The sequence below is a fragment of the Myotis myotis genome, unplaced genomic scaffold, assembly GCF_014108235.1.
Source record: "Myotis myotis isolate mMyoMyo1 unplaced genomic scaffold, mMyoMyo1.p scaffold_m19_p_13, whole genome shotgun sequence".
In the NCBI taxonomy this organism is placed as follows: Eukaryota; Metazoa; Chordata; class Mammalia; order Chiroptera; family Vespertilionidae; genus Myotis; species Myotis myotis.
The window spans coordinates 6,668,321-6,694,822 of NW_023416317.1; the positions used below are offsets into that span (position 1 = coordinate 6,668,321).

Consider the following 26,502-nt stretch of genomic DNA (forward strand, 5'->3'; position numbering starts at 1 on the left):
CCATCCTGGGGTTCCTGGTATTTGGGGAGAGGGAGATGGGCTGTAACCTCACTGGGCACCTAGTGAGCGGGGCCTATGTGTGGCAGGTGGGCTAAGACCTGGAGAATGGGGAAGCGGTGGAGATGGGAATAAGAGAAAAAGGACATTCTGGGCTGAGGGATGGTGGGCGGAGCTTGGAATATTGTCCCACATGGTGGGCCTACGAGAGTGGTGGGAACTATTGGGAAGGGCAGCAGAGAACAGGCTCCAGGGCCTCGGAGGCCATGGGAAAGGGTTTGGGATTTGTCCAAAGGGCAGTGACCAGCCCTTGGAGGATGTTAAGCAGGCAGTGAGCTTCCTGTTACCAGGGTGATATCTCAGAGGCTGATAACCCTTTGTAGGCATGTTAGGTGAGAAGGGCCTTGACATTGGGTGGCCTTGCTGCTCCTTCTAATCCTGAGAACAATTTCCAGCCAAGCGGCTAAATGGGAGGTAAGGCGATGGCCAGTGCAGGCCACGTGGCCTCCCCGGCTCCCTGCGCTGCCGATCTTGTGGAACTAACAGCCGTCAGCGTGCCGGTGTTCTGGCTGTCGGGGATCAGTTGGAAAGGCGAGAGCGGGACCCAGCAGGTATTGCACAATCTAGATGCCTTCCCAAAGCCTCTGTGCTCCTTTCCAATTTGCTAGATACACATGGTTTCATGGAATTTCAAATGATTTTCTGTGCCTGATTTTAGGCAAATTGAAAATGAGGCCATTTGTAAAAGGCACTTAGGAACTTTGATTACGGCAAACCTACTGGCAAGAGATAAAAACAAAAACCTTTCAGAAGTACCTGATCTCCAGGGAAGGCGTGTGTGTGTGTGTGTGTGTGTGTGTGTGTGTGTGTGTACGTGTACACTGTCCTGGGTTGTATTACACTTGATAATGACCTTTCATGACTACTTCTGGTGCTGGGAATTTAATTCTTACTCCGCCCTGTGAGGTAGGCACTGCTCTGGTCCCTATTTAGTAGATGAGGAAACTGCAGCCTGGAGAGGAGACGTGGCTTGCCCAAGGTCACACCCAGCTAGGAATGGCATCGTCAGGGTAGAAACGCAGGCTCCACAGCCTGAACTCTCCCTCCACTGCCCCTGCACTTTCTTTAGACTTCAAGCAGAGAGCCCCTGGCTGAACATGGACAGACTCCATGGGCCTTTTTACCTGATCGGCCCTGTGGCCTTGCTGGACCCTTTAGTGACCCTGAAGACGCCGTTGGCTCCCTTCCTTTGATCTTTAATTTCTGATTCTCTCACAGCTCCTCAGAGCAATTTTAATTTTCACTCATGTTCCCTTATGTTGTGTTAGAAGGTGCACACTGCTGGCCTGGTCTGTTCCTCACCTAGAGATGAGGGTGGGTCTCCCAGGTGGGGAGCCTGCTCAGCTGGCTCCCCTCGAGGGCCAGCAGCACCAGGCAGCCCCGCCCCTGCGCAGAGCTGCTGGAGGAGCCTGGCCGCCTCTCCCAAACTGGAATGGGGGCGGGAGCCGCAGGCAGGTGCAGGTAAGAGATCCCGAGCTCCGGCTCCCTGTTTCTTCAGAGCGAAGTCCAGCCTTTCTGCTCCGATCTCCACAGGGCCTGTGCTTCCTGCAGGAATGAGACCCCACAGGGTGCATTTTACAATCCAGGGGCCTGGGCAGCTCCTGGCGCCTGAAGTCAGGGTCTGGACTGCTGTCAGCCTTCAGTGCTTGGTATTTCACGGTGAAGGAGCCATCTTGGCTCTTCCTGTTCATTTTCCTTGGAAGCTGGGCTTCCAGAGGGTGACAGTGTGTGGCTCCTTCCTTGTTGACACCCGGAGGTGGAGCTCAGAGAGGAGAGCTCTCCTTCCGCTCTGCTCCTCGCCGCCCTCCCTTCTGTGTGTGCGATGCTAACGTCCAACCTGTGTGGTTGCTCAGAAACAGAAGCAGGTGGAGATATTCATTCTCTACTCTTGCTGCGTTAGAAGTCGTCATTCGTTTGTACCATCCTCACAGAGATCGATTGTTGTGTTCCTTTGTGGTTAGTGTCCTGGTGAAAACTTAAGACGTGCGCAGTCCTTTTGGGAAGAGCCGTCCTGAGCTCTTTGTGTGTGGCGAGTGTGGTGTTTTAATAAGATGACTTTTTAAACCCAGTAGGGACCTCCCGAAGCAGAGCGCCGCATGAGGAGAGCGATGACTGCTGGAGCTCCGAGGGGAGCGGTGGTTGTGGGCGTTTTCAGGCATTTGGATGGCTGCATGCAGACCCATGGAGGTCGCGTAGGAAATGAGAACAGTCGAATTAGTCTCTACTAACTGTGCCAGTTTCGCAGAAACTGAGGATTGGACCAGAGCCCTGGTGTAGCTTGAGCAGCAGTTATTTGTGTTCGTAGATAAACGATTTTCCCCCTTCTGAAGCTTAACAGAAATATTTTTCAAAAGGAAGAAAACCTCCCAATTGCAGTTCTTTATTTTCCCTGGTGGTAGCAAGCGGCGAGAGAGAGAATGTTTTTCATTGAAATCACAGAACTTCATCTCAGCCAACTTTCAATTGCTTCCCTGTGCAGCCTTTGCCAGAGTTTCAAACAAGACTGTGCAAGAAAGGAAAAGAATGTGGTATTCACAGATAGGAAAGCACTGGAAACGACTGGTGCTCTCCCCGTAGTCAGCTGCTCTCTCACCGTCCCACGGGGATCAGCGGACCGTCCCTCAGCACGTTCTCTGATCTCCACACCTCCCTCTGGCCCTGCGTGCTGGTTCCTCATCTGTTCGGGGGCCAACCTGGGTTATCTGTCCTTTCTCTTCCTGTGGCCTCATCCTTTTTCTTTCTTTTTTTTATTTTTTTATTCTCTTGTCTGTTGATTATTTTTATTAGAATCTTTTGTGTAGGACTCTGAGTAGCAAGTTGTGTGATGCTCTTGAACACAAATAGAAAGAGGGTGCCTATTGTAAGGATAAAAGGTACCTGAGGAGCACCCCAGCTAAGGGCTGTAGTCTAGCCTTAGAAACACCGTGGGACCTGGGACGTTAACCGTATCAGGTTTTTCTTGTATCAGGTTTTTCTTTCGGTATCTGTCTTTCCCCCCTGAATTAGCTCTTGCTTCATTCTTCTATTCTTCTCTTAAAATAGACTAATCTACCTACCATAACAGCGCATGGCTGCCCACAGCTCCGAGCATACATTCCTCTCATGGTCTCAGCTAGACTGAGGCTGGAATCTCTAGTCTTTGTCATAAATTCCAGGGGAGTGACTCTGATTGGTTCATAAGGACCCAGATTAATAAACTGGCCAATACAGTGGAGCTCCATGCAGAAACGGTAGCGAAGGTGTGTGTGTTGTAACCAGGAAATAGGAGATTGCGACAATAGCTGGGAAAGTGGGGCATCGTGGTGCTTGCCCAGCAGCATGTGGTGCTCCACCGTTGGGTTTTATACTTGTTTGTTGGACCCCTTATTAAGTTCCTCCCCATCCTGACTCCAACTTCAGTAGAACATAGCCAAATACTAGTGAATGTTCATGTGCATGGTGTTGCACAGTCAGATATGGCCAAGTAATTGTGTCCAGTATACTATTACTAAGTGAGCATTTATTGAGTGCCTACTGTATGCTAAGCCCTGTGTCACATCTAATACTAGACAACCAATACATGCTGCACTACTTCATCTGCCCCTTTATAACCTCTTCCCAGTTATAGCCCTATGTTTCCTGTCTGCTTCTCACCAGTCATGTTCATTGTAGTGAGTGAGGGGCCAGCTTGAAGGTTGGCTATTGATGTTTGAGTTATACCTTTCATGTCCTGGCTGGTGGGTGTGATTTTTAAGTAGTTAATGAATTCAAAGAGGCCTGATTAGATATGTAAGGAACTGCATGTGTCCCTGCAGTAACATCTGAGGTCTGATGACTGAATACGTATTGCCCACCACTTGCCCCAAAGACACGCAAAGAAGCATGTTTTCCCATTAGAATAGAAAGCTCTTAACACTTTGGCCCAGGTAATTATAATCATGGTACACATGATAATGGGAAAGCTGATCTGAAATTCTTTTGGAACTTTATTTAATTATTCTCTTTGATCTAAGCATACAACTGATTAACTGCAAGCTATGTGAAAAACATTCCTTTCCCTTTTTCTTTGAAAGCAAGAAGTGGATTTCTGTGGACTCAAGGCCAGTTCAGGACTCTTGCTTTGGACTTGACCATGACGTATGTTATCTGGAAAACTCATGCATCAGGGAGAGTTTGTTTTCATTTGCATTTCTTAATCCAGTTTTAACTTTAATCCGCCTTTGCAAGTTTAATTAAAAATGTAAACAAGTTGGCTGAAGTATACTATAAATTGTATTAAAAATCTCTGGGTCATTGGTGTGTGTAAGGAGAATTAACATTGATGCCAAGGTCCTTGCTATAAATTAATTTTCCTTCATAAAAAAATAAAGACGGCTTGTAATGGCTTCTTCTCTTCCCAACTCTCTTCCTTTTATTCCTCTGGTACTGTGGTCTGTAAGGGGCTTTAACCGGTCACGTCAGACGTGGTGGTGGGTGACATTCCCATGACTCGTCAGCACCCCTGGGGGGATGTAATTTTCCTGAGGTTGACATTCCTCCTCGGCCTTCCTGGGCTCTGGTTGCTTCAGATGAAGGATCAGGAAGGTACATGTTTTTAGTAAGAATTACTGAGAGAAATGGACCTAATGATTGGTCACTCCCTGCCGCCGAGGGCTGCTTGCCTGGAGCTGAGTCTTCTCAGTGGGCTTCACGGTGTGAATGCATTTTCTGTGTCTGGAGGATGCCTGTTGACAACGTGTGGCTTTGCCACTGGCTGCTGCTGTCTTTATTTGTTGGTCCAGGTCAGTACGTTTTGAGGGACTATGCAATAAGCGTTTCAAAATAGCAATAGGAACTTTTGCTGAAATGACTCCTACAAAGGAAGGAAGCATCCACGTACTCCTGTTTTCTGTACTCACCAACAGTTTGAATTTCAGGTTATCTTCTTTATTTTTTGTTATATGTGTATATACATACAAACATGTCCATGTAATTTTTACAAGTAAATGCCTAAATTATATGATGTCACACTAAACTCTTCTGTATTATGGCTATTCCTTAGGTGTGATAAAATAAGACTGTCATCACCTTTTCTCCCCATATCCTTTTTTTTTTGAAGTTTTCAATGGAATGTTATGTGGGATGAATAAGGTCTGATTTTGTATGGCATAGTCAATCCATCCATTTGGATTTCTGGGTGAAAACATGTGGCAAAAATAGATATGTTTAAGGAGTCCTTTTGAACAGGGATTATAGAAAGAATCATTGAACTGCCTGCATGTCAAACTCCTTGGATCCTGGTCAGTCTTATCTGAGCATTCATCCCAAGAGTTCTACACAGAGAAAGAGCTACTGATGACTTTATATGGAGTTATGTATTTGGATTTGGGCTTCTCTGAAAACAGTATGCCTTGACAAGTGCTCCCTGTGATAGCATGTTGGTGAAATGATTAAATGCTTTCTATAAATTTTCTAATGCAAAAGAATAGCAAGTACATTTTTAATACATAAATATTAGAAAGAATACATAAAATCACATAGAATTGCACCAATCAAATATAACCAGTGCTTTCCTCTTGGGATATGCTCTTCTAGATGTATTATGTGTGTGTGTATGAAATTACAATTTATATCGAAGTGTGTACATATTGCTACTTGAATTTCCATTTCCTAATAAGTCATGAACATGTGCCTCATCAAAAAACAAAAAAAACAAACCACAAACCATTGCCATTTTTAAGGGTTGCTTAGTGTGCCATTGTATGCACATATTAAATTAACTATTTTCTTAATGTTGGGTGCCTTAGTTGTTTCAGTTTTTCACATTTTAAACAACTCTGTGGTGAACGTCCTTGTAGCTAGATCTTTGCCCGAAACATTAATAATTTTCCTGGAAGAGCTTCCCAGACACAGAGTGACTGAGTCCAGGATTTTGATGACTCTAAGGCTTTTTCTTTGAATCACACGTAACCAAATTTTCCTGTCGGTAACCTTCCCGTCGGCACTGGGCATGGCTGTGCTCTTACTGTTGTGACTACTGCTGTTGTTGTCATTATTTAATGCCCTGGTGGTTTCACTTTTGTGATGGGAACCTCAGTTTTCTTCCATGCCCAAGTCTGTTACTCATGCCTGAATCTTAGGGTTGTTGCCTTTTGGCCAGTGCCTTCAGGGAGAAAAATGCCACAGCTGGTAGAGATGTGGTCTGTGTGCAGCTTCCTCCTCTCAGCCAGGCTGCTGGGTGACTGATCTGATCCTCAGCGAGCATCCTTTCCGAGTTGTTGCAGGCAGTGAGGCTGTGGTCCTCTCCACGCCCGGGGTTCCTGAGCCAGTGTTTCCATCACCGAACAACCTGAGCATCTATCTCTGGGCAGCTAGGGAAAGCTGGCTAACGAATTGGTTCCCAGGGAGAGATCCAATGTATGTATGAATATTCTTTTGGGCTTAATGCCAACTATAGTTTGATTACTGAAGAGCCCTTTCAGAGGATGAAAGTGTTCAGGGCTCTGATGACATAGATGGGCATTATTTTTCAATGCTAATATGAAGGGAGATTTGGCAGAATTTTGGAAGAGGCTTCACCATCTAGATGACTTTGTTTTGATTTTAGTCATTAATTGTACACTTGGCACTTTAAACTATAATTCATTTAGGTTAAGTTATTCCCATTCATAAAGAAAACTGCAGGATAGGTGGTTGTTAGTAATATCAAGATTGTTAGTAGGGATTTGAGTTTGGAAAGAAAGAAGTCTGATTACTCTTTGAAGAGAAGCCTTGCCTTCTGGAATGAGTGGTAGTGATTTCGAGAATTATGGTCTCTGACTCTGAGGTGACAGTTTGATTCTGAACCCTCAAGATGTCACTGCATCTAACCCAGACCAGCAAGTGCTGTGTGTATTTCACATGTTGGGTTCTTTAATATCTTGGTCAAGCAAGGCATTGGTGGAGAGAAAAGGGATGGAAGAGAGGCACTGGGGTTTTATAGACGCTCTTCTGCCTCTTGTACTTGCTGTGAGCCCATGGAGGGAGCCAGTTATGAGACACATTTGCTGTGGAGGCACAGTCGGGGTTATGCCTGGTTGTACTCACCCCGGTGGTGAAATAAAGCACTGATGGACTTAAGTCAAATTATGCAAGAGCTTGTTCATATTGCTACGTTCGCCATGCACAGCACAGATATCAGTAAAAGAGACGTCTTGATTTGTTGTAATAAATAACATTATTAAACGTCTCCATTTCCCATCACTGTGACCATGTCCTATTTGGAAATGTCTCAACGATGGGTGTGTGTTATTTTGACCTCATGTGAAGGATCCATAACAACAGTAAACAATTCCCATTGCAGGTTTTCATAAGGCAATAGATCTGGGTGATGTAAGCGTCCTTGGCCTGCAGTGCAGCGATGTTGTGAAATGTCCCATGCCAGCAGCGACACTCCGAGCTGGGATTGGCCCTTTCAAGGCTCTTGGTGCTGCTGGCTGGGAACACCCCTTTGGACTTGTCAACAGATGCAGTTGGCTCATTGGGTTGCCTGCGTGTGTCCTACTTAGGCTCATTGGATGGTTGCTTCACTGTGCTAGGTGGTTCCTGTTGGTTTCCAGGACTTCATTGGCAGAATACTCTTGTTATTTGTGTCTCTTTTCTTACACTAGTCCTCAGTTAAAAACAAATAATCCTAGCATTGATAAGGCTAAGCATACCGTAGAATTTTCAGTTGCTACCTTTCCAAAATCAGATAATTTGGATATCCTTTTAGCATGCTTTTCGTGGAATGGCTTATTTTCAGAAAGCACACGTGTGTCTGGACGTTTGCCAAAGCGGACACATTTTCCGCCGCATGTTTGACAAGAATGCCCCATGGAAGTTGCACAGGGTTTGGAGCCGCCCAGGCCTGGGCTGAGTGTCTTAGTGTCATCGCTTACTGATTGTGTGGCCTCAGGCCACTCACACAGCCTCCCGGAAATGAATTTTTCCCCATTAGCTGGAATCATAATATCCATTGTCTTTTTGGGATTGTGGCAGAACCTGAGTGCAGCTGTAGCCTACTCTTCTTGCAGAATCAGGGATTTGTGATGATGGCAGAAGCGGTGCTATGAGAATTCTGAGGCAGGACTATACAAAGTGACCCATCTTCCACTGGTGGTCGGGGGACGTTTGACTTTGGAGTCCAGCCAGCAGGCTGTGAGGAAGCTTGAGCAGATTCAGGGCCCATGTAGCCACTAGCGTTCCATTGGGTGTGCCCCTGGCTGCTGAGGCTCCGTCTGCACAATGGAAGCTCCAGGCATCAGGAGCTGACATTTCCACAGTGCTCTGTGCAGATATCCCGACTCTCAGAAATCGTGAAAGATAAACTTATCGTCCTTTAAAAGAACCACTGTGTATTTGATGCATAACACGTTACTTTTATGTGTACAGCATAATGATTCCATATTTGAATATATTGTGAAATGATCACCACCGTAAGTCTCTATATATGCATATAGTTACCATATATTTTTTACAAACAGCATGAGATGGGCATTAAGATTCCTGCCTGTTGAAGGCTCTAAAGCTTATTTCCACATATGGCTTTTATAAGGAACACTGCAGTGCGCATCCATATGCATGTGAGCATCCTCATACCATCCCTGTGATCGTATGCCAAGAGATTTACACACCCCTCCTGCTTTTGGCTTCAGTTCAGGTGGCACCTCCTCCAGGCAGCCTTACCTGACAACCTGCTCCAATCCTCCCACCTCTCCTTTCCTCCAGGTTAAGTGACTCTTTTTCTTGCTCCCTTTGTACCACACATCTTCATTTTCCTCCCCAAACCATGAGCTCTTTTGAGAGTTAATATGGCTTCCTTTATATTTATGGCCCCACATGACACAGTATAGATGCTCAGTACATATTATCACATAGTGATTCATACGTATGTAATTCATGTGGTTTATACATCCTACATATGAATGTATAGATGAATGGACTGATGGATGTTTGCTAAAACTGAAGTCTCTGTGTCTAACTTTACATCCTCTTCCTTCTCTTGCATAGTACAAATTTTAATCAGAATATGAATATTTCATCTCGATGTTTGTTTTGTTTTTAATGATTCTTTATTACTCATCTTGGTTTTATATTTTTTTTTTCCTGGCTTTATTTCCCTCAACTTGGTTGAAATTCAGGGAGGTATTTCTGATACCCTTTCACTAAGTTACCAGATAATGTAAATGTGATGTTTTGAATTGTTCAAAGTTGTATTGTTTTATTGATAGTGTGCTACTAAGAAAGCGAGTAATAAAATATCTTTAATGTCAATTTATTAAATTCTCACACACAATTTATTTCACTTAGCCATTTGTGACATCTTTTGATATATATTCAGAACTGTATAGTTATTTTATTACCAGTTCAGTGAGATGAACTTCAGAAGGGGTGGTACGCCAATAATCGCTATCCAGTGGCTTTTGAATATTCTACATCTTTGTTTCTCTGCGATTGTATAGGAAACAGAACATTGCCTATTCTATTGACTTCAAGGAATGCATTAAAAAATAAAAAAAAAGAGGAGCCCAGCAGTGGTTTTCTAGGTCTTCACAGCCTATAGCCCTATTGGTTAACAGTGCAAATGTATTCATTACCTTAGCTCTCAATAGATGGTGACAGCCATTATTATTTTCCTTTTCCTTCCTGTGCATAATTTTGCATTGTTGTTTTAGTTACAGTTATTTTAAGGCCTCTCAAGCTAAATTCTTATGTCTTCCTGACATTGCAGTACGATGCTACTCTCAAGTGGCAGCTCACTAGTGTTACTTCTCTGCATCGCTTGTGTTTAAAAATGGGTTGGCGTAAACTTAGGATTTGTTGAAAGTCACTAATGGTATTAAATATAGTCATCACCGGGGCTCATTATGTGTCTGAATAGCTGGAAGGACAGAGAATTCTGACTTTGGGCTGAAAGTGTTGCATGTATCACTAAGCCCACATGAGAATGAATGGTTTGTGCTGATCCAAAATCTGCAGCAGAAACTGTGCCTCTGAGGAGAACTGCCTTTTAAATTGACGGAGCTTTCTCTTCTCCTTTCACACATTTTCCAGTACATATCCGATGACTGCTTTCTGTGCTTCGTTAATGCAGCATCTCCCTCCGACCTACGGCTCAGTTAGTTACTCTCCCCACCTATCAAGCACGATGTTACCTAAGTCAATGGAAAGATCACTCTGGATAGGGTGGTGGTTTCCAGTCTTTTAGAATCTATGGAGTGTAAACTAAAAAAACTTCAGTCGCTCCCATAATATTAGTTGTACTTTCAGAATCTGTTAGTTTTATAAAACTACAATGAATCCAGTAAGTCCCTATTATATATTACATCCATATAATACTATGTCTATTGCATATGTATGTGTGTATAATATTTATATTTCAATTACATTGTTTATTTAGCATATAGATCATTCTTGATGTACATATAGAATCCCATACCCCTTGGAATAACTTTTCTATCAGATTTTGTGACCTCGTTTATGGGAGCATTGGCTGTTAACGTCTTGTGCATCTTGGGCAAACTTTATGCTTTCCCGTATTATTTTTTTTTAGCATGGGGGAAATAAAGGCTTTAGTAGCATTTTAAAGTTAAATGTGTGTGTGTATTTAAGACTTGTGAATTAATTTTTGCATTTTAGTAGGTTCTAAAAGTACTTTCATTGATATTAGAAATTTTATCCCTTTTACTGCTTGAGTAATTCTATTTTCTTAGCTTCTGCCAGTAGTAACGTGCAGTGTACACCAACATTCCTTGTCCTTCTCATTTGGACCTTGAGAGTTATCATTGGTCTCTTGAGTTCTCTGGCTGCCATTAGACGGCACTAAGTCCCTGTTATATGCTCAACACCTTCCTTGGTTCTGGCCCCGGAGATGAAAGTAAAGTCCTTCCTCTCTCCACCTCTCTTTGAATACCCTGGGGCTTTTCTGAGTTTGTTGAAATGGATTCTAGGTGCTTAATATATCTCCTTAGATTCTAAGTCCCATGAAGATTAGGAGCACTCTTTTCTAGGAATAAAGTTGATGATTACGTGTAGTTATGTGACTGCTCTTTGACCACGAGACCTGGTGGTGGTAATTGTTTACTCAGTAATGAGAATGTGATTTAGCTATTCAGCTGGGCTATCCTTCTTGAAAATATATTTTTATTTCACTTTTTAAAATATTTTTTATTGATTTCAGAGAGGAAAGGAGAGGGAGAGAGAGAGAGAAACATCAGTGATGAGAATCATTGATCAGTTGCCTCTGGGGATCGAGCCTGCAACCCAGGCATGTGCCCTGACCGGAATCGAACCCAGCACCCTTCAGTCCACAGGCTGACGCTCTATCCACTGAGCCAAACCAGCTAGGGCTCAGCTGGGCTATCTTTTATAAAGATTGGGTATTGTTGATCTAGAGAAGTGTTAGTTTGATGGTATGTTCTTCATGAAATACAGTATACTATATTGAACTACTGGCAGCCTGAAAGGTAAGTCAGTTATTGGCATTGTATTATACAAGCTCTCAGAGTGGCTAACATTCAGTGTATACGACATTAATGTTTGCTTGATGTGCATTATCATTCAGTGCAGTGTCGCTATGCAGTTCGTCTGTGGCAGTAAGCCTTTGCAGTGACTACTGTTACAATGCTTAAGTATGATAAGGGGCTGCTTGCCACATCCCAGTAAGGTCTTGGTGGCCATCAGAACTTGATTGACGTTAAAGACGGGCTGACATAACATTCTAACAGAAGACACTGTTCTTAGGTACCACTGGTGCCTGTGATTATATTTACCATCTTAACCAGACAGGAAGGAATGTTTATTTTTCTGTCCCTTTAATTTTTTGTGAGTTTTCTTTTTTTCTGTTTACCATCTCTAAGAGAAATTTTTATATAGGTATCTGTTAAAGTTAAGGAAGTTAAAGAAATAGATTTAAGCTTTATGGTGTGTTTTAGTTTTCTAGGTATAGTAAAAGTTGTAAGTTTATGAATTTATCTCAGCAGGTGGTGGTTTTATTTGTAGATGGACATGTCATTGCCTTCCCTGCCCCTGTCATTTTAATTTCAGTGTAACCTATAGAGTTTGAAATATGTTCTTTTGGCAGTGTTTTATTTAATTTAAGTAATACATGTTTATTTCAAAAATTCTAATAAACAATAGTTATCTACACTAATAAAAGAGAAAGATGCAAATTGACCATACCTTCACGACACCAGCAGCCAATCAGGAGTATGCAAATTAACCCAACAAAGATGGTGGGTTAATTTGCATACACAGGCGCTGAGCAGCTGGGGGTGGGACACTTGTGTTCCGCACCACCCCAGCCGCTGCAGGCCTCTGGGCAGCGTGGGAAGGCAGAAAGGTGGCTCTGGGCTGGAGCAAAGGCGGAAAGGTGGCTCTGGCCGGAGCAATGGCAGTGCCAGCAGCCAAGGAAAGGAAGGCCCATTCTTGCACGAATCTTCGTGCATCAGGCCTCTAGTATATAGAAGAAAAGTACATTTCCCCCATTACCTCCTCTGTCCCTAACCCCAAATTCTAATCCTCCAGAGGTAAACAATTTTAGATATTTTTTTAGTTTTGCTATACATATAACATGTACATATGATTTTTGAAAAATTTTTTTCTAGGTGGCAGATATTTTACTCTTGTCCGAAAATCTTGCTTTCAATTTAAGACTATCAACACTCTATTGTGACTATACCTAGTATTTTTATGTGTTTGCATAGAAGCCCTTGACATTAACTGGGTACTCTATTAAATGATTACGTGACAATCCATGTTGAGATTTTCTTTTTTAAGGAAGAGATGTATAAGATCAGATTGGAGAAATAAAAAGGAACTGGCTGGTTCCATTGCATTCAAGTTTTCTGTGTATCAGCCAAGATATAGGTTTGGCTGCATTAGCAGATGACCCTAAATCATGGTGGGTTCAATATTATAGAAGCTCGTTTCTGTTTTATATAGTGGTCCAGCACTCCTACTGGACCAGGGCTAGCATGGTGGCTCTGTGGGGATGGGAATGTGGGTTCTATCTCATTTCTGCTCCACATTAGGAGAGAATTATTGTCCTTTTTAGTATTCACACTGTGGGAAGGGAACAGGGAAGGCAGGTCTCTTCACGGACGCATCTTGGAAATTCTACACTTCACTCCTGCTCACATCTCATTAGCCAGACCCCGTGCCTCTGGCCATAACCAGGTGCAATGGAAGGCTTACTCAAGGCGGCCATGTGCTCAGCTGAGGATTTAGGGGAGGGAGAATACATTTTAGTAAGCAGCTCATCATCTTTGCTGACATGTATCTATCTATCTATCTATCTATCTATCTATCTATCTATCTATCTATCTATTATCTATCTTTCTATCTTTCTATCTATCTATCTATCTATCTATCTATCTATCTATCTATCTATCTATATGGCTAAGTGACCGACCATCCGTCCGTCCGACTGACCGGCCGGTACATATGATGTGCACTGGCAATTTAAAAATAAACCTTGACTCGTGCATGTGTGATACATATAAAGCTCTCACTGGCGCCAATCGCACACATGTGTTTCAATCTGTAATTGTCGATCGTGCTTTTGGTTGTTTCGTTGACATTCTGAAGCTGAAAGAAAGCGGCGTTGTGGACAGTATATGTCTGAAGACCAACTATTGGCACAACGCACCTCTGAAGCCGAAAGAAGCCGGCAGCGTTGACAGAATGTATCTGAAGGCTAACTATTGTTTTTATGTCATGTCTATCATGTTGTTATTGTTTATTTATTAACCAATTTATATATTATTTTCATATACATTTTACTAATTTTCTTTCATCTCTGACACTTCTGTTATAGAGAAATGGCAAATAGTGATATTAAAATATTTCTTCTAATTAATTTTCTTTCAGTGTGCACGGATCCATGCACTGGGCCACTAATGACTTTATAATTGTGTTCAAAAGAAATCTTGAGATATTAACATTTTGAGATTAAGTGAAAATTCCATTGATGTACCAAATGTAAGTTTAAAACGTAATTTTCTATTTAAAAATTTTCCTTGTTTTCATCAATTTATGTAGTTTGTCAAAACACATAACATAATTTTGCTAATTATGAGACCTTCACATATGAATATTCTTTGCAGACTAGATGTGAAGTAAGATTTTTATTAGGAAATGAAACTACATAAAATAGGGAGATTTGGAATATAGCAGTTTATTTTTTAATCTGATTAAAGAATGGCCGGTTATTGTTCTAACCTTTATGTAAGTATCCTTGTAAAGTTATTTTTGACTTAGTTTATCGAACTTATTTGCTATAGTTAGAAAATATAGATAAACAAAACTGTGATATCTCTATGCAAGATAACCACCATGCAGCATTTGTTTTTTAAGTAGTATATGTATATATGAATGTGTGTATATATATATATACATATATATGTATATATGAATGCATAAGTAAATGTGTGTATATATATGCATACATATACACAGATATACATATCTAATCTACAATTGCATGAACATTTGTCCCATAGATTTTAACTATTCACAGCCTGAATGTTTTAAGGACATGACCCATATTTGATAAGGCAGGCTGCATTTGGGCATTTACTTCTTTCTGTTATGTTGTGAATTCAGGAATTGCATTAGTTGACCATCAACTTTAGATCCTTTTAATACAGCCTTTGGTTGGTGCCTGCTCTAGTTACCTTCCTCTTTTCATTCTCATCCTTTCCCTATCTTACAAAGAATCTCATTGTCTTTCTGTTTGTTTGTTTTTCTGTTTAGGAGATGATTTTGAAAGATTCCTCTCTTCTTACTTTTTGGTAGTTGGGGAAATTAAGACTAAAGGCTTGTTTCTTCTTGGTATCAGGTGATGTACTGGCTCCGTTAGTTTCCTTGGAAGACTCATCTTTTACCGATAGGCAATTCACTTATGCAAAAAACCCAAGATCAAATGGTGTTATAATTGCAGCCATCCTTTCTCCTTCTGTGTGAGGGCAGGAGACAGGGAAAGTAAGACGGTGGAAAGGATTAGAACAGTGGTAGTCGTGGTATGTACAGTGTGCTTTTACAACTGGTATTCTGATCCCAGAGTTTAAAGCAACAAATCTCTTCCAAAGAATATCTTTTAAAAAATATTAATATTAGTAATTAAGTTACTGAACCATTCTGTTCAAACTGGGTGGTCTTTCAGCAGTAGAATCATAGGGAAAAATTGCCAGTTTCAGCGAAATTCCAGAAATAAGTCTTTGTTATAATTATTGCAAAGAATTGTTTGTCTAACAAACACTAAATGTTTTACGACCTACCTGGCTTGTGAAGGAACTAGTCTTGCTCATTCCTGAGGGTCTCATTTTGAAATTATTTGATTTTACTTCTTTTAGAAAAGTGCAACTTCTGCGTGAGTGTGTCTTCTGAAAGATTATTTCCAACTTGTTTAGGTCTCACAAAATCCATCTTCAATAAAAATAATGGAACAACTGAATCCTTTTTTACGACTCATTGACTTTTTGGCCCATTTTTAATATATGCATTTTAACTATGCTTGTCTCATGAGAGGCCATTGTATTTTCAGACCTGGATTTCAACCTTTTCTGTATAAATGGAACCACTAGGTAACTGGGATGTTAAAGAAATTGGGAGGATAAACAGTTGCTGTTGTGGGCTCCCTGCTGGCGTCCACGGTGAACATGTGCATTTTCCACGTGGAGGAGTCAGTGCTCTTACCTATCCTCCCTCCCTCCCTCCCTCCCTCCTTCCCTCCCTCCCTCCCTCCCTCCTTCCCTCCCTCCCACTCCTTCCTTCCTCTCTTCTTTTTTTGTCTGTCTGCCTGCCTTTCTTTCTTCCCTTCCTTCTTTCTCCCCCCTCCCCTTTATTGAGGAAAGCCTTCAGTCTCTGGTATGGTCAGCCCAGGCTCTCTGCCTTCAGGTGGGAGACCACATGATTAAGCTAAGCCCATCAGGCCCACTCTTCCTGGAGGTGAAATGGAAGCAAGTGGTGTAAAAACTGCCGAGCGGAGGTGAGAAAAGACGGGTAGCTCCTCCTGCCTAGATCTTTAAAATTATTTTGGTTTCTGTCCTTCCTAAGGCTGTTTCTTCAGCTTTTTCTTTTATTTTGTGGCCACATAATAAAGATGTTTTCAAAAGTTAGAATTTGTTTCTCTTGCCAACAAAAGAGTCTGTGTGGAATGTCTGTCTCCTGATGGTTCAAGGGAAGCTTTTGCAGCAGCCGGGGGCCAATGAGGAGTATTTACCCAAGAGCCGGAGCAGTCTCCCATTACTGCCCCTCACAGAGAATGATGCACAGATTAGAATGATCACCTGTGAATTTATAAGTCCGCCCTCAGGATAGAATGCTTGTGGCGTTTTCATGCGTTTGGTCCCTGTTGTCAAGGCACTTGGGTGTCTGTCCCAAACAGAAGGTTGCTTGGTGAGTAGGATGAGTTAGTTGTGTGATCCACGGTTGAAACCTGGTCTCCTCCTGACTACTCGGTGGGCACCACCACCTTTCCTCTGCCGGGTCTCCAGCAGCTCGCAGGCCTTTCGGACCGCCGCGTCCTTACCCACTTGTTCACCCACTCCTCTCACCTGCTAGGAAACGTACCTGGATGAATTTAGAAGGACAGGAGCTGCCCTCCACCATACGTTTGAGAACACATTCTCCTGTAAACCTAGACTTTCGTAAGGCTAAGCACTGTCATCTGATGAGCTTGCTACAAATGTGAGAGGAGCTCATCACACCCGCGTGTCAGTCGTAACTTCCTAGAACCGCAGTCAGACACCTGGATTGGACCCTGCATTCTTCAGTGCACATTAGCGACAGCCTCACGTTCAATGTAAAATAGCTCTTCACAGCCCTTGGCCAAGAGGAACAGCTTTATTCCCCGCCTCATCCCCACACTTTTCTCCCCTTCTACGATCTTGGAGGAAACCTTGGTAATACATTAGAGGTTGGTCAAAGGATCCAGGTTTCCAAGGAAAATAGACTTGATTGCCCCAGATGTTTATGTATGTATGTGTATGAGTCTGGTGGGTCTTTGCAGAGTTGGTCTCCTGATGTTGATTTTCTTTGCTATTACCTTTATTTTTCCTCTGGATTGCTCTAACACACCTACCTGGTTTCTCTGATTTTAGTCTTCTTAACTCAATTTTGTTAATATGGCAGAATGATTTTCCTAAGAAAGCCCTTTGATCATAGTGTTCCCGTGGTCAAGAACATAGAGTGGCTCCATGCTCCCGTGTAGGACAACGTAGCCCAGCGGTCAGGAGCACAGGCTCTGGAGCTCAGCTGTTTGGGTTGATAAGTTGTTATTTTGGGTGAATTATTTACCTGAGAAAAATGGGAGACAATATTAATATGCACATGGTTAGTACAGGATGGGGAGAAGTAGGTTTACAATGTTCATATGGAAAATAAAACAGTAATTAATAAATAATAAAACAAGAGTAAACTGTTTTGTGTACCCATAACTGTAAACTTACTTTGCCCCAACCTGTGCCTCTTGAAGGTTTGGATTATTATTCTTTGTCTTGATTGTTGCACCTGGCACAGTAAGAGCTATGCATGTGTTAAGTATTTAATCAATAGTCATAGGTTATCAGAGTGGTCTTGCTTGTTCTAATGTCTCAGGTCACGTTTGATTACCACGTGTTCAGCATTTGGTATATGCCATGTACTGTGCTAAATTTTGTTAGTAGTGTCTTATGAACATAACGCTCAGCAGTAGCTGCCAGTTAAGGTCGTCTTGAGCTCCATTTTCCCCAGGAGGAGCAAGAGTCTTGGAAAGGTCAAGGCCCCAAGTCATGCTACTTAGCTGGAGAGGTGGGGGAGGAAGAATCCAAGCCAAGACCTGCCATCTCCAAAGTGCAGCCCTCTGCTCCCCATTCCCTCTGCTGTTGAGGTGCTAGCATGCGGGGCCATGGACATGGCCAGCGGGTGTCTACTTTCAGGTTTTCACTTGTTGCATGGCTTAAGAATTGGGCCATGCACTATTTTTCTAATTACCATAATGATCTAGCAGAAACTTGAAGCTATTTAGAAAAAAAGACACAATCTCTTGGAATAAAATTCCTCTGCATCAAAAGAGGAAACAACTTTTAAATACTTATAAACAGTTTTTTGAATTAACTGTATTACTGACTCATTTTAAATCGGATTCAGTGGTATATCCTGGCAGACAGTGTAAAATTTCAGTGTTTTCAAAAAGCAGGGTCATTCTGGGCAATCATTTTATAGACACAGAATTGCAGGCAGAAGGTTGTTTATTGACTTGCCAAAGGCCACCTGGTAAGTTACAACAAAGCTGGCATTTAAGCCCAAGTTTTCCAACTCTTTTTCTGTGCAGTGTGTCTGAGACCATCTTGTCCTTTAAGTCAAGATAGTGATTTGAAATTTATATGTGATGTTTATTGGGAAACGAAATCTGTCTGAAATGGTATTTGGGGGAAATTGACACGTCTGGCAGGTAGCATCAGGCTGCCTTCAATTCTAGTGGTGGAAGAAAAAGAGAAGGAACGTAAAAATTGGTCATTTTCACAACCACTGGATGTATGTAGTGCGCTGGTTATTCATAATCTCATCTTCAGGCTTGATAGAAATCTGTTGCTGCTTTCACCTGGGACGATCCACACCTTTTCTGGTTCTCATCCTCCTCAGCCCACCTACCTTCGTCTTAGTTATAGTTCAGGTCTCAGATAAAACTCTTCCTCAGGGAAACCCTTCCCTTATTCACTACTACGATCCTTCCTCATTTGACCTTAGTCATGTTCTTCATAAATAGTTTCTCCAAGATCCCACTCCATTTTTTCCCTTCCCTTTTTAGTCTTAAACATGTCAAATTTTTACTTTTAATCATTCATATTCGCTCTACTGCCCAAGACACATTGTTCTTGTTGGTGGAATCGTGATCACCAGTTTTCAGATTGAATGCATTCCACTACTGGCACAAAATATACAGCATGTTCCCTAAGGTGCACACCCACATGGAGAACCTCTCACAAGGAGCATTTCGCTGACTTGTCACTTACCCCAACCATTCCTGCCCACTTACATACAGTGCATTTTCCTCCTGATCAGTCAGTCAATATTATTTGAATAATTCTTTACTGTGACTCTTCCCTTTTTAGAGTGAAGAGTGCCTGGGGGCAGTTTCAGTTTCTGTCTTGGTCATTGCCATCTCTCTCATGCAATGTGTGGAACGAAATAAGAGCTTAGTAAATATTTTTATCACATAGACAAGCCAATAGATTTCATGTATCCCTTAAAGATGGCAACGGGAAGAGTAGAGGGGAGAGGAGAGACTGGAATAGTAATAAAAGTGTGATCTCTGGAATCGAGCAGACTCATTTCTGCCACTCAGGTTCTGTGTAACAGACGGATTTCTCGGGCTGGTTTCCTTGTCTGTAGAATGGGAATAATGATGTTCAGTCCTTAGTATGTAATAGGCATTTGCCCAGGCCGTCTACTTCAAACCTTTTAATTCTCTTTGGGTTGTAGTGATTATTATTATTCCCAATTTACCGATGATTCTGAGCACAGAGAGGTAAGAACTTTGCCTGTGGACACATAGCCAGTGTGCAGGGGAGCTGGGACTGGGAAACAGGTGGTCTGGTTGCCCATGTTTTTATAACACATGACACTGAGCATGTCACTTAGCACATTGTAACGTTTAGTCAGAGTAAACATGATCTCTTTATTCCCATCTTGACCTTATCTGCTGCAGGTGGAGGTGGGCCTGGTCTAACCTGGTCCTTAAAGCAAATGTAGAATGATTGCCTTCTAGGAGTTTAACTGTTGATCCTGGGGCTCTCAGCAAACTTCAATTGCTTCTCTTCACTCTCTGCTTTCACCTCAGTTTCTGGCTTTGCACCAACAAGTTGAGAAATGTTCAAGGAGGTTTCAGCCAAAGTCTCTGGTGCATTGATGAGCTGACTCACCCCAATTAGGCTGCAGGCCTGCCCGGTGGGGATTCTCTTGTTTACTGAGGAGCTTTTTTTAAAGGGCGGATTGATGGCATCAAAGCCATCCCAAGTGAAGTGCGGCCTGCATTGCAGCCTGCATTGCCTTTGCATTGCCTTCAATCACCCCAGCTCCCAGCTGGAGGAGCTCTGGCTGCAGGAGCAGGCTCAGACAGGGTGAAAGGTGAAGCTCTGGAGGGAGAAACTGCCAAATGCAAAAGCCAGTTCCCACCTTTCGCCCCCACCTGTTGCACAGATAAATTGAAGGCAGCTTCTGGTCAGAGCTGGTCATTAAATCAAACCAGGCAGCCTTCCTTTGGGCTAGTTGTGAGCAGGCTGACAGCATGGGAGCTATTTAAATGGTCACAAATGTAATGTGCAGACTCCATTGTCTCTGGTGTCACTTGTCTGTTACATTTATTTCTTCCTCCTAATCATGGGTATAATAAACACTTATTTGAGAGCTGGAGAGAATGATAATTTATTTTGTTTTTATTTGGGCAACTAAAGAATGGACCTACAGTGTTACATCCAAATTGTTGCTCTACAGTCTGAATACCCTATCAGGTGAGGATTTCACCCAAAGTTGTGCGGTTTTGTGGTGAACTGTGGCTCTGTTTCCGTTAGGGGATATTCTATTCTTACAGGTGATCAGGTTCTTTTCTGATGACTACAGAGCTTCTGACAACAGCTACTGAAGTACCTAGGTGGCTGTTTTGGTGAGAAATATTTCCCCACCTTTTTCTGTACGTTACTGCATCCGTGCACGAGAGGTAAGACACCTTCTCCGGGGATGCGACTTGCGCTCTTCAGCTGGATGCAAGCTGAGGTCATCTCTGGAGAACCTGTCCCCGTGGGTGGAAGTGGAAAAAAACACATTAAAATATCTGTGGGATTTTGTCAGCTGCTCATACTTATGGGGAGGCTGCAGTGTTTATGGCTCTGCCTTAATTATGAGCATCACTCATGGCAGTTAGTGTTGGTAGAGAGAGTTGAACTGTGTAGGGTTTCATCTCTAACGTGGAATGAAGTAACTTATTATGGTGATTATGTGAAAAATGACTTGACTTGTTTAAAGATGTTTTCTAAGACATTTCCAGGAGCATCACTAATAAAAGGGAAATATGCTAATTAGACCAGGAGACCTGCCAGGAATCCTTCCGGACAAAGCCATGGTGGCGGGGCCAAGGCAGAGGTGGTTAGGGTGATCAGGCCAGGAGGGGAGGGCAGTTGGGGGTGAGCAGGCCAGCATGGGGGGGGGCAGTTGGGGATGAGCAGGCCAGCGGCAGAGGGGCGGCAATTGGGGGCAAGCAGGCTGGATTGGGCCTAAACTGGCAGTTGGACATCCCCCAGATTGGAGAGGGTGCAGACTGGGCTGAAGGACGCGCCGCCCCCCCCCCCCCCCGCCCCCGCACGAATTTTGTGCACCGGGCCACTAGTTTTATATAAATTCCTTAGGGATAAAGATCCCATGGCATGGATTTTGGACAATCCCAGCTTAAACGTGGACAAGTTTTTAAATTTTTTTAACTTAATTTTATCACAGTAATAGGTGTAGATAATTTCAAGAAGCTGAAAAAGTACTTTTGATTTAAAACAAAAGTATGAGTCCCCAACATCACCCTTCTGCACCCTTCAATAGGACCCCTCAGAGAATACCATGTTCAACTCTGTAAGCTGTTTCTTTGACATTTCCCTCCAGATTCACAAACCATATGTTTGCATTTCTATTTCTTGTAGTTTGAAACGTAGGTATTACCTGCTGTTATCCCTATTAAGAAGTTGAAGGTTCATCTTTACATTCCATTTGTTGAAAGGACTATTCTTTTCTCACTGAATTGTCTTGGCACCTTTGTTGAAAATTAGATCCATAGGGGCTTTGACATGCTTTCACACTATCTTTCTGTCCCTTGACGTGTGGGTGACTGGTAATAAAATGAATGGGTTCCAGCAATCTCTTGTGTGAAACCTTTGTGACCAGAAGGAATAAATATCTTGGGCGGGGGGAGGGGATGCATCCCAAGTCAGATCATGGGGGGCTAGAGAACCAAAGTATAATATTGTGCCAACTGAAAAACGTCAAATGTGCCAGAAAATACAAAATAGGAATTAATTTTGAGAGTTACCAAAAGAATATGACATAGCATAAGCAGGCTCTGGCCAGCTTTGGATGAGCTGTGTTTTAGCCTTTGCTGCAGACCTCTGCAGGCCCGAGAGTTGCTGTGGGGCTAAGAGGTGCAGAGCAGCAGATGCACTTGGCTGTGAGTCCATTGGATGTGTCCTGACCTACACTGTTCCCATTCCCGCATACAAGGTTGCCTCAGCTTTAGCCAAGGGACAAGTCAGCACTTTTTCTGTGGACAGCACCAAAGCCCGCCATCTTGGCTACTGCCCAGAACCTTGGATACCTCTGCAGTGAAATGGATTTAGATATTTTTGTTCTTCCCTTTTTTTTTTTATTTTTTAATTAAAGTCTGGCGTACATGAAGTACAATAATATTAAATACTGCTTGGTGACCTTCTGTTGCCATAGTCCAGATCAAGCTATGGAACACTGCAAGCACCTCCCAAGCCCCCTTCCCACTCTAAGCTCCCTTCTCAAAGAGATCACTTGTTTTGCCTATTTCTGAATTTCCAATGAATGAAAACTAGTGTGTGCTCTTTTATGCCCAGCTTAACTTGTTTATCATAATGTTTGAGAAACATCCATTTTGTGGTGTCTATCAGTAGTTCATTTATTATTGCTCTTATATCATGCAGTGTAATATTCCACTGTATGAACATACTGTAATACACTTGTTCTCTTCATAGGAATCTGAGTAGCTTATACTTTGGGGCTATTTTCAGTTGAAGTGCTATATTTATTCTTGTCTGGGTGCATTGGTAGACACAAGAACTCATTTCTTTTATGTTTTTACACAGGTGTGGGAGAGCTGGGTTGGATGGTAGGTATGCGTTTGGCTTCAGAAGACACTCCTAAAAGAATTCTTATTTTTGATCCTCTTCTCCTGTTTATATCTCTTTAAGCTCTGGCTCAGAGCAGGCGTTTGCAGCCTCCATGGACAGGTCATGGATGGGAAAGAGGAAGAGAATTCCATAGACAGAAAGGGGTGGAAGGTGGGATTTTATTGCAGGAACATTGTGAATGTTCAAATGTTAAATGGGGTAATGTTAAGGGAAGAAAGTGAAGAGAATGACTGGGAGACAGTATTATTATCAGTTGAGAATACAAGTTTTCAATCTGGATTCAAGTTCTAGCTCTGCCGTTGACTAGTTATTTAACTTCAGGAAACTTACTTCACCTCTAGGCACATTTTTCTCACCTGTGAAGTGGAGGAAGCAGGAAGAACTTGCGTGGTAGGGTGACTGTGAGCAGTAGGGGGAGCATTGCCTAGAAGCGGTTTATGAGAGCTTCCTGTGTGCTGGTCACTGAGCTAATGCAATTAGCTAATTTATCTTTACAACAACCTGTGAATTATGTCCTCTTATTTTCCCCGGGTAGGAAGCTGAAGGTCTGAGAGGCTCAGTTACATGCCCCCAGGTCACAGAGCTGGTAGGTGGGTAGAGGGGAACTCAGGTAGGTTGACACTGATGGATTGACTGCAGAGACCTTGGGAAGCAGACTGACATGAAAGAGATGGTTCTTGCTTTTAGACCCGAACAAGTAAAGAAGTGTTGTTGTTGCAAGCGGATAACCACCACCAAGTGATTAATCCAGGGTTTTCTGGAGTCCAGGAAGGAACAGGAGCTGTTGGGATGAAGGAGAAAGGAAAGTTGGCAAAGCTCTTTCCACAATATGTAGCCTCATCTCCATGGCAAAGCTTTGAGTTTCTTTCCCAGCATTCACTAGGACACTTTGCATTGAGGTGAACAGTCCAGATCACCACTCACCCCACTTCTGCATAAGCCCCCTAACCTGCTCTTTCTAAATATGTCCCAGGTCCAAGTGCCTTTCCTTTTCCTCCCCTTCCCTTACCCTGTGTGCTCTGTTTTGGTCTGCACTGGCCTCACACAAGCCCCTAAGGCAGTGGTTCTCAATCTTCTGGCCCTTTAAATACAGTTCCTCATGTTGTGACCCAACCATAAAATTATTTTCATTGCTAATTCGTAACTGTAATGTTGCTACTGTTATGAATCGTAATGTAAATATCTGATATGCAGGATGGTCTTAGGCGACCCCTGTAAAAGGGTTGTTCGACCGCCAAAGGGGTCGCGACCCACAGGTTGAGAACCCCTGCCTAAGACCTAGTACTGGCCTCCTGGGAAGTACCCAGGATTCCACAGTTGTTTTTCTCCCTTTCCCTGCAGCAGTTCCCCAAGTCTCTTCTCTCAGTGCTGTGCTCTTACAAGCAGTGGGATGCACCTACTGTGGTCACACGGTCCCAGTGCTGGAGCCAGGCGAACATTACCGACATGCATCTCACCCCCTCCAATCTCACACCTGATCCCACCCCAGGTGTTATCAGGTGACTGTATCTTTTCACACCTATAGAAATACATAAAAACCATAATGTCTTCGTTTCATTAAAAAACGTTTAAAAAATTAAAATGGTAGTCTCATTATGCACACAGTCCTATCTCCCCTTCCCTCCTCTTCTTTCCTCTTTCCAGCCTCCCTCCCCCTTCCCACCTGGCTTCCCTGCTTGTTCTTTCTCTCTCCTGGTTCCCTTCCTTCTTCCCGCCCCTTCTCCCTTCCTCATTTCAATGAGTTGCTACCTTGGTCCAGCCAGTGTGCTGGGGCCAGGGGATATAAAGATGCCTCAGACACTGCCCTTGGCCCCTGGGGGAGATCAAGGTCTTGTGTGGCAGTCAGATGTGAGTAGCTAATTACCACAACGGTGTGTTCTTTGGTTGGTTGGTTTGTTTTTTAAATCATTTGGACAGACTTCCTCACTCACTTAGAATGAAATGGGAGGGTTGCTGAGGGCCAGGCCTGCTAAGCTGAATTGACCTTGGCTCCTGGGAATTAAAGAAAAATGTACCCATTGCTCAGGCAACCTACTAAGTCCAGTTCCTCCCTTCCCGTGTTTGTTTACCGATCGATGCAGACATTTGTCACCTTTATAGGCGCCTGTCTACAGAGGAAACAAACGCTCGGCATCCTGATGAATAAACCGCTCCCTCTAAGAGGAATTGCATCTAATGAGGAAAGGCTTTCCCAGCCTCAGAAACAACTGGATCCGTTGGAAGGGCAGCAATCCGTGGCTCAATCTGGGAAGCCAGGTGCAGGCTACAAGGTGGATTTCACTTTCTGAGATAAGGAATAGGGAAGATGACTGAACGCTTTCTCTGTGCCAGGCATCATACCCGTGCTCCACATTGCCAGGCCCTCGCATTCTCACGGCCGCGTGTGCCACAGGCAGCACTGGAACCGCTGATTGCAGACAAAGTACAAGGGGCACCGAGCAGGGAGCATTTCAGTTCAGTTCAGTTCTGCTGGAAAGGCGTGTGCCAGGCTCTCTGGTAGGCACTTGGAATGCCTCAGCTAAAAGCAGGGTCTTGCCTTGGGTAGTGTGCATTCTAGTGGGGTGGCAGGTAGGGCAGGAGAGATGCTACATACTATGAACACAATCAGTGAGTAAATTGTGAAGTGTATTAGAAGTTGGTAAGAGCTCTGGAATCAAGAAAAGTAGAGCAAAGTCAGGAGATTGACAATGCCCAGGGTTTAGTAGATTATAGTATTAAATGGAATAGTCACGGGGAAGTGAAGAATTCAGTAAAATGTGCAAAATATTAGAAAGACCACTTTGTCCTATAGTCTTGCTAGAAGGTTTTAACAACTCATGTGACAAGTCTTTGTTGAGCTGGGTAATATATAGAAATGGCTTATCCATCACCAGGCTCCGTATGCCTTGCAGTGTTTCGAGGGAGACCAGTTGGCCCCCAGGAAATAACTGGTCGCTTCGGAGAATGGCATGGACAGATTTGGTGTGGAGTTCAAGGTGGAGAGATGATGTCAGTCAGCACTGTCCTAGATGCATGCTGAGCACATGCTGTGTGGGTGCTGGGTGGTGCGCGGGATTCTGAGGCGTTTTCCCGGAGCGCCTGGATCTCTGCAGAGGTGAATGGAAGTGATTAAGGGCCTTGTCTCCAGAGTCAAGCTGCCTTTTGGATCTGTGCTCTGTCATTTGTCATTTGCTGTGCTCTTTCACTGCTTTGAGATTTGCTTTCCTCCTCTGTAAAATGGGAATAGTAATGCTTGCTCAGAGGTTATTGGAACGCGGTGAAAGGGTTGTTGACAGTGTTGGTTGTGGGGTGAGGCACGTCATCACATGGTGATCGTTGTTATCCATCTCATCTGCAGGATCATTTGAGGTTTTACTCCTGGCAAGATGGCCCAGGTAACGGTCTCACAAAGGCTGGGCACCAGGTGAGAGGCGTGAGGTTCCTCCTCCCAACACGGGCCCACTTTCCAGAACAGCATATGGACCAGAAGGAGTCCCAGGGATTTTTCTCAGCAGGTGGACGGGTAAACAAATGACAGGGCGGGAGGAGTGGCTTGTGGATTCCTGACAGATCTGCAGTTAAGGTGTCACCCCTG

At 43.3% G+C, this 26,502-nt stretch overlaps 1 protein-coding gene and 1 long non-coding RNA gene across 16 annotated transcripts in view; both read left to right on the forward strand.

Annotated features, from left to right (window-relative positions):
* LOC118667915 overlaps positions 1-14,012 on the forward strand; it is an 80,286-nt gene extending 66,274 nt beyond the window's left edge. The window contains exon 4 of the long non-coding RNA XR_004971452.1: positions 13,906-14,012. This is a non-coding gene — a long non-coding RNA (uncharacterized LOC118667915). The remainder of the gene's footprint in view (positions 1-13,905) is intronic.
* MAGI1 (membrane associated guanylate kinase, WW and PDZ domain containing 1) overlaps positions 1-26,502 on the forward strand; it is a 577,726-nt gene that overhangs the window by 129,762 nt on the left and 421,462 nt on the right. The window lies entirely within an intron of this gene.